Source organism: Lolium rigidum, chromosome 5 (assembly GCF_022539505.1).
Source record: "Lolium rigidum isolate FL_2022 chromosome 5, APGP_CSIRO_Lrig_0.1, whole genome shotgun sequence".
Classification (NCBI taxonomy): Eukaryota; Viridiplantae; Streptophyta; class Magnoliopsida; order Poales; family Poaceae; genus Lolium; species Lolium rigidum.
The window spans coordinates 200,923,101-200,932,234 of NC_061512.1; positions in this window are offsets into that span (position 1 = coordinate 200,923,101).

Here is a 9,134-nt window from a genome sequence, read left to right on the forward strand (position 1 = left end):
GCTACTTTTTGGCCATTTATTTTCTGCTCCAAAAATTCATTGGTAACTTTTTAGGTGATAAGTTTATAACTACTATGACACATTAATATGTTGCATTTCTGAACTTTCAATATTTTCTTTTGGTTCATCAACATTAATAACATCATTTTTTATTTTCTAACTCTAACATCATTACCTCTTTTATTACGCTAATAAGTTTCTAACAACTCAGACACGTCGAGAATGGGAAGACAACATTAACATTTGTCATCCAAATCCAGGGATGCACAGTCCGCAAGAGCATAGCTGAAATAAGTATTGTTCACAAAATTATAAAATAATCATAAGCAATTGTGTAGGTTATTTTACCATTTGTTTTAATTTTTTAAGTTGTAGCATAGCTACTGTTCCATCAATTTCTCATCATGAGAAATATTTGGTGACAATCATGGTAAATGTTTGGTGATGCATTCGTTGTACAAATAGCATAATGCCAATGTGCATTAAATTTGATTTTTCTAATTGCAAGTAAGTCAAATAATGATGCAAATTTGAGATTCACGAACCAAGGTTGTGACAATTTTCAAGCATAATCAGTGCCCTGTCTCAAGTATGGCACCAATGTTACCTTTTTTTTTTTGCTTCATTTGACTTTGCGATTTATTTATATTTCGCTAGAACTTTGGCCATGAGGCCCTATTTATTAGTTCTACAAATTAAATGAGCCTAAAGGTGTTGATTTATCAAACTTTTGGTGCTACAAGCTTTGGGCTTGCAACTAAACTTTTTGATATATTTCCAGGTGAGATTTTAGTCCAAAAGTTAGAAGGATGGCATGACAACCGGAGTCTGCAATAGTAGTGGGATTCATGTGACATACAATTTTCTATATCTTATGTTCTTTCGGGATTGCTCTCAAATCTATTGTTTCCAGAGGATCCTTTTTCATCACTTTGATACTTTTACAATCTTCAAGTGCTCCCCCAAATGAAACATCGGCAATGAAGACAGCAAGATCCTTGTCCTCCTTTTTCATCACTTTGATGCTTTGACAATCTTCAAGTGCTCCCCTCCAAATGAAACGTCGGCAATGAAGGCAGCAAGATCCTTGTCCTCGCATACTACTCCATGCACTCCCACTGGTAAAAGGCGAGGAGGCTCCAGGGTGTTACGACAAGTCTTGCTTCAGCCCTTAGATCATGTACAACTACCTCAGTTGTGCTATAGTTTGTATGTGCATTTTACATGTGTGACATATGTGGTGATGAAAACAAATATATGAAACCGTAGCAACGCACGGGCATTCAACTAGTCTATCTCTACATGCAAGATATTCATATTATCTATTTGTAACCATTAAACTAGCAATTTCAGATTTTATTTTCCGCTCGATTGATAATATCGCACCCTCCTGTTATATCATTATATAGTTAAGTCATGTGTAACTTGAATACCGAAATAGTTTGACAACGAAAAGAACTCTTTACGAATTAAACTCAATGTTAATTATGTGCTCTTATATGTAACCACATATGACGTTTTTTTTAAACATGCGGCAATGTGGATGCATTTTTCATGCAAGCCATCAATATCATTTGGTTCTTTACCTTATCTAAATCAATCACGTACACCTCTGAAATATAATGATCTTTAAATTTTCAAATACATATCCATTTCATGGCTATTAAATTTAGTGTCTCAACTCCTATGGACAAATAAATATTGCATATTCTATAAACTAAGTTTTATGTGTTGTTAGATTTCTTAAAGAGATATCCGCTGCAACGCGCGAGGTATTTACCCTTGTTTAATATATGTCCATGGTTTCTTAACACAATTATTGGAAACTTGGTGATGTGTAGAAGCGCCTGCCTGGATCCGAAAATTCTGTCCCACATTAGAGTAGTAATCTTCAACTTATAACACCCAGACATTTTCTTCGACAGATAAGAACCTTTGTTTGCAACGTACGCACCTTGGCTATATTGTTAATTGAGACTAAACAGCATGGTTGTAGATTATACTATAGAGTCATGGTGACGTATCATGTATGGACCAACCCGGTTTATTAGTTGCAAAATTAGTAAAGTTGCTAAATGATTCTCTGCTTTTCTGGTCAATGGAATTCAGTGAACCACCTTTGAATATCATACTCGATCCTTGTGGTAGTGGCACTGTGGCAGGCATCATTCCTTGATTTTCTCCCTTTCATCTCCTGCCACAGTTTCTTGCCAAATTTTGCAGTAGGTTTAGCAACATCATTGTCACTACTTTTCTTTTCCTTGTTAATTATTTCCACTATTTCTCAAGCCACGGAAATCTTATGGTTTTGGACCTTTTGGTGGCGGAAGAGAAAACAACATATGTTGCTTTCCTCCCTAAAACAATGTGTTGCTTTCCAATAGATATGAGTCTATGATAATAGAGTGGTATGTAATCATAAATCTGGGAAAATGATGTGATCGTAATTATGACAGAGTTAACCTTGCCTAGAATATAAATTAAGATGCTCACATACTGATAGATCTGCACTATGTGTGAGTGATACTACCACAGGAATATGCTTGGACATATACTACTTGGTAGGTGGTTTAATACCCATATGATTGTTCAAACTCAGGTTACTCAGCCCCTCAGGTTTATTCCAGTGAAGCTGCAAGCATCTCTGATACCCAATAGTCATCACACAGAAGGCATGCTTTGTGCAAACAAAAATATATAAGTCACACAGTTACATCGCGCAAGGGAAATTCAGATACACTGCACACTCATGACACACATGACTATCCCTTCTTTATACTTTACACCATATACAACACTGTCATAGTTCTTCATCGAAATGCCACAACAACGTCGATAGAAGTACAATCCTTGAACTGACTGAGACCGAAAGTTTTGCAAAAAGTCGCATATAAAAGGTTAGCATGATACCTCTCCACCGATGATAAGGTACCTTAGTATAGGATTGTAGCAGTTGGGAAACTTGGACGTCAGTTCAACCGAACCATCTCCCCACATATCGTTCCAAACGAGGCAAGATGATCATGCGCACACATCAATTCCACTTCTGTCCGAATCCCAAGCATTTGGCTGCGCAACGGCAAAGGAGAGGCGGAGCTTCATCGCAGGGTAGCTTTCGGTTCCACTGTATATCGTGCACCGGCGGACGACGTCAAGTTGAGGAACTTGTGCGGGCGTGCGGCAGCGGCAGGTATGGCGTACGTCCGGATTCCGGATGGACGCCCATGTCTTGTGGCTCTGCTCCTTGCTTGCTAGGGTGCTGCAGCAGCTGTCTGTAGAGGTGCTCTTGGTCTCTATATGGGTTTTTCAGTGATTGTTGTGGCGGTTTTGCTATGTCTCAGTCAACTGAGATTTTCTTAAGTCTAAGTCACTTACCAAAATGTGTCTTGAGTTGCACTTTTCTGTTAAAAAAATGCAATTGCACTTTTTTGACAGAAATATGCAACTGAACCGAGTTGCACTTTTCTTTAAACTGTAGTTGCACTTTTCTGAGTTGACTGAAACTTAAGAAAATCTCAGTCAAAGACGTAGGCACATCCTTGTTGTGGATGGTATTACAGACCCGGCGACTTTGGAAGCGACGGCCTGCAATGAAGCTCTAGCCTTGGCGGCTGATCTTCATTTACAACGTCTTCAAGTAGCTTCTGATGCGGCAGAAGTAAATCAATAATATATACTATATATAAAAGACAACCCCATCTTTTTTTTTCGATAAAGGATGCTTTATTACTTCAAGAAGCAATTACATCCAGCCTCTGCATAACCAGGATGCACACAGCCTTTTGTTGTCTCAAGAGTCCAGAGTTACAAAAATAAAAATGCAAAATACATATCGAAACGATGAATCATATGACGCCTAAGATGTGGGAGGAGCTACTATCCGTAGACTATGCTGCCACCCATGTAGGGAAAAAGTATCCCTCGCCGTATCCTCCAACCGTGTACAGACCTCCGTAAATAGGTCTCGGTTCTCCACACGCCGAAGAGGTAACCACGAACGGAGAATACCCGTGCATCTGTAGATGACCTGCAACAAAGAACAATTTTTGTCATTAAAGATCTTGTCATTTCTACATAGCCAGAGCGCCCAGATAACTGCTAGCGCCCCCATCCTAAGAAGCATTTTAAACCTTGAGTTAATACCATGAAGCCAATTGCCAAAGACATTAGCGACACTAGTCGGCGGATACAAGGTAGACGCTACTTGGATGACTGACCATATAGATCTCGCAAACTGGCACTGGAAGAATAAATGTTTGATGGTTTCATCATGATGACAAAAGACACATCGTTTACTTCCATGCCAATTCCGCTTAACAAGATTGTCTTTGGTGAGGATAACCCCGCGACGAAGATACCATCCAAAATTTTTAATTTTTAATGGTATCTTCATCTTCCAATTTTTTTTATTATTAACAACTGGTAAATCAGAAAGCAGGATCGCATTGTATAAAGATTTTACAGAAAAAGTACCATCTACATGGAGGTTCCATCGAAATTCATCTGGCTCGGTGATAACCGAATATCTCCAAGCCGCTGAATTAGATTGTTCCATGCCACAAGCCTTTGTCCTAGTAAAACCCGTCTGAACGTCACATTCGGGGGTGAAGTAGCCATTACAGTTGCAATGGTATCACCTTGGCGACGTGCAATTCTATACAAAGCGGGATACTGTTCACTTAGGGGAGCATTGTCGAGCCAAGCATCTTCCCAGAACCGTATCTGTGCTCCATTCTTAATGGAGAAAGTCCCATGTCGAAAGAAGACATTTTTTGTCGCCATGAGACCAGCCCAGAAGTGTGAATCCCCAGGTTTCCAAACCACCTGAGATAATGTCTTCGAGAAGCCTCCAAGACACTGTTCATGCGCGCCATGAACAGTGCCATGAACAGTACCAAATTTTTTTTTACTTTTTTTTCCTTTTGCCATAATTTTGTTAAACCTTTTTCTCAATAATTTATAGATAGAATTATTCTACAAAAGTTTAATTATCCGTTAGTAAATTTTCACCAAAGCATAATTCTTGAACGGTAATTTTTTCCTCTATAATTTACGGGTAGATGTATTCTACAGTAATTTAATTACCCGTTAGTAAATTTTCGCCAAAGCATAATTTTCCAACAGTAATTCTAATTCGATGTGTTAACTAATTCACAATCATTTTTTGCGGAGCCGTAACTACCTATATTTCTTCCAAAAGCAATTTCTCAGTAGAAATCTTTGAGGGTCAACAGTACTTTAATGATGTAACTACGAAACAAGTCGTTATCTACCTAATAGTGATTTCTTTCAGGGCGCATACGCGGCAATTTCTTGACGCCTATATTTCTTCCAAAAGCAATTTCTCGACAGTAATTTAATGATGTTAACTATAAAAAGCCTCCAAGACACTGTTCATGCGCGCCATGAACAGTGCCATGAACAGTACCAAACTTTTTTTACTTTTTTACCTTTTGCCATAATTTTGTTAAACCTTTTTCTCAATAATTTATAGATAGAATTATTCTACAAAAGTTTAATTATCCGTTAGTAAATTTTTACCAAAGCATAATTCTTGAACGGTAATTTTTTTCATCTATAATTTACGGGTAGATGTATTCTACAGTAATTTAATTACCCGTTAGTAAATTTTCGCCAAAGCATAATTTTCCAACAGTAATTCTAACTCGATGTGTTAACTAATTCACAATCATTTTTTGCGGAGCCGTAACTACCTATATTTCTTCCAAAAGCAATTTCTCAGTAGAAATCTTTGAGGGTCAACAGTACTTTAATGATGTAACTACGAAACAAGTGGTTATCTACCTAATACTGATTTCTTTCAGGGCGCATACGCGGCAATTTCTTGACGCCTATATTTCTTCCAAAAGCAATTTGTCGACAGTAACTTAATGATGTTAACTACAAAACAAGTCGTTATCTACCTAATAGTGATTTCTCTCAGGGCGCATACGCGGCAATTTCTCGACGGCGCACAATCGTGATAATTTTTTACACGGATGTTCAATCTCGATTGTAGTTCCGTATATTCATTACTACCCATCACTAAAGGCTGCGGCCTTTTGCTGAGCATGCACCCATTTTTTTTCTTTTTAAAATCTTTTTGAATTCTTGATAGCAAATTATTGAAGATTTCTGATGGAAATTTTACAAAAGTACACCACCATTATCCGCTTTCCATACTACCTCTTTTTTCATTGTCTCACAATTAGGGCTTGCCAATTTTCCGATCCTTCCCTTTCACCACCGAAAATACAACTTTCATTATTATGATGATGTTTAAAACAATTGATTTTGCACTTTTAACTTTCATGTCCATTTCCGATCGAGGATTTTAACCCTTCCATTTATGGTTCTTCTTTCGGCCATTGAGATTTACAATAAAGAGGAATATCCTCACTCTTTCTTTCTTTCTATGGAAATTTCTTTAAATTTTCCAGTGATACATGTGGACGCTGGAGAAAATCTTAACCATGACGCTAGGGTACCACTTTCAGATTCCTTGATCAGTACTTTCACACCAACACTTTTGAATTACTACTTTCACACCAACACTTTTGAATTACTTCAAATAACCCATATATTGTAGTATTTTTTTAAATAATATAACAAACATTATAGCAGGCAAGGGCGCGGCGTGCCGCCGCGCCAAACTTCCTAGTACTATTAGTATGTGTAGTCTAACTTAATGCCAGGATCCTTTTAGGCAAAAAAAAAATACTATTCTCATGGAGATAGAGAGTAGACAGTCTGCTTTTTTCCTAGTCCGTATTGTTCATGAGGGTAGAGCATCGAACCAAGATGCCCTTAATCTTGTTCGAAGTGGCATATCTCTAGAGTTTGGCAGTCATATGTGACTCTTAGAGCCGCGGACCAAATAAAATAGTATCTTGTATGATTTTTGAATAAACCCAAAGGATACTTGTTGAGTTATTTTGTTATTTTGTGGGCTTGTAGATGGGCTTTTCTTTTGTTTGTTTGTTCACCAGAATTTTGAATGGGCCGTATTCCTGGGCCACCAGTCAGTAACTCTGATAGATAGTAAAGATAACCTTGAAAAATAAGAGAATTACAAACAAGTCCTTTACCCAGTAACTCTAATAGATAATAATGATAACCTCCAAAAATAAGAGAATTACAAAATAAAGTCCTTTTCCCAGAAAGTGGTTCACATGTTACAGAAATACCACTAACCAGTACCAGCATAGATTCCACTTTTCCTCTTGTTAACCGTACCCACAACCAAAAATCGCTCTTCTCTCTTGAGCGACAAGAAAGGAAAGGATCAACCGAGAAAAAGGAGATCTCAAGCAGTGCGAGACAAACCTTAAAGAAGATCTGGATGGAGGCAAAGGATAAGGATGACCATGGAGAGATGGATCTAGGACCAGGTAGGAAGGACGACCCCGCTACATCTCTCAATTTCGTTTGTTGTTTCTCCTCTCAAATCTTCTATGTCCATCACTTCGTGTGGAGAATAATGTTTGATTTTTCTTGCTATTTCTGCTTGTGTTCAATAAATCCGTGTGGTAAGCCACAAAGATTGCCATATTGATTTAGCTGCAAAAACAGTAAAATGATGTTAGTGTTCCAAATTTACTCCCTACTGCATTTTTGTCCAAAATAAAAATTTCAATTGAATTATTGCTCTTTGTTTGTTGAAGTGTTGAAATTGATGACACATTATAGGTACTGAGGTAACTAATTTGCACACAATTTATGCATGGAGATAGATACTAGAAAAGGTAGGTGCTCACAAGTACATTTACATTTTTGTTCTTCATGTGTGCAGTTCCATCCATCAAGATCATTACCAAGATCCAATGGGAAACATTTAAACCACGAACAAGAATTTGGAGCAGCTTCCACTAGTAACAACTGGATTAATGATCGGGTTAGTGATAACAGAAAAAATACTTGCAATACCAAGTCTTTCATTTTCTTACATGTAGTTGATTGGAACACACATGTAATTGTTGTGTTGATCATGAAAAATACAAAAAATAATTACAAGAAGAATTAAAGTAGATAACTTAAGCTGTCTAGGTCTACATAAGAGTAGCGCACAAACAGAACTTTTACAAACTACTTATTGCAAACCAGCAGGTAGTGACATGATTTAGATACTAGATAGGCAACTAGCTTTGCATATATGTAAAGCAATGCAGGGGGTGAGGAAGTTCCATGCTTTAGATACTAGATACATATCTCGCATGTAAACATTGTGTCGTTTAAGACACATTCTGAAAGTTGATCTAGACCTCGCCATTTATCTTGCCAAACATATGATGACAACAAGTTCACCGATCACCACTGCTTTATCATCTGTAAAATCTGCACAGCCATCCCTGAAACGGATCCTACCATCTTTTGAGGTGTACTAGGAAGTTTTCCAATCATGATCACCTGCTTCAATCTGCGAAGTAGCATCTCCACTGCAGGGGATTTCCAGACTTGTCGGAATGTACTTGGGGATGTGTTGTGCAAAGGGAGGACCAAGATTATAAAAACATATGGTAATAATAAAAACATACTTTAAAATAACAAGAATAACAAATTCAAAGACACATAATTGTACTATATCATATTAGTGTGTGATGGTGCTCCGGTGGCGCCAGACAATCTTGGTGACGGTTGTTGTGGAAGCGGTTGGAAAACTCCAAGAGGAAGGTGTGATGAGCACAGCAGCAAGTTTTCCCTCAGTACGAAACCAAGGCTTAATCGAACAGTAGGAGAAAGGCCTGACTTTTGAAGGTGTTGCTAGCTGACTAGTGGCAGGGTGCACTACCGGCGTCAGCAACAACGTGAAACATGTACACAACACAACCAAAGTACTTTGGCCCAACTTACAGTGAGGTTGTCAATCTCACCAGTTTGCTGAACACAAAGGATTAGACGTATCGAGTGGAAAGAGATGTTTGTAGTAATTGAAGAGAACAGAGCTTTGCAGTAAGTAAAAGAACATGATTTTAGTGGTTGAATTTATCAGTATAAAGGAAAGGACCGGGGTCCACAGTTCACTAGAGGTGTCTCTCCATAAAGATAAATAGCATGCTAGGTGAACAAATTACAGCTGGTCAATTATTGACAGCATATTAACCATACATGGCAAGATGATTACTATGAGATTCGTT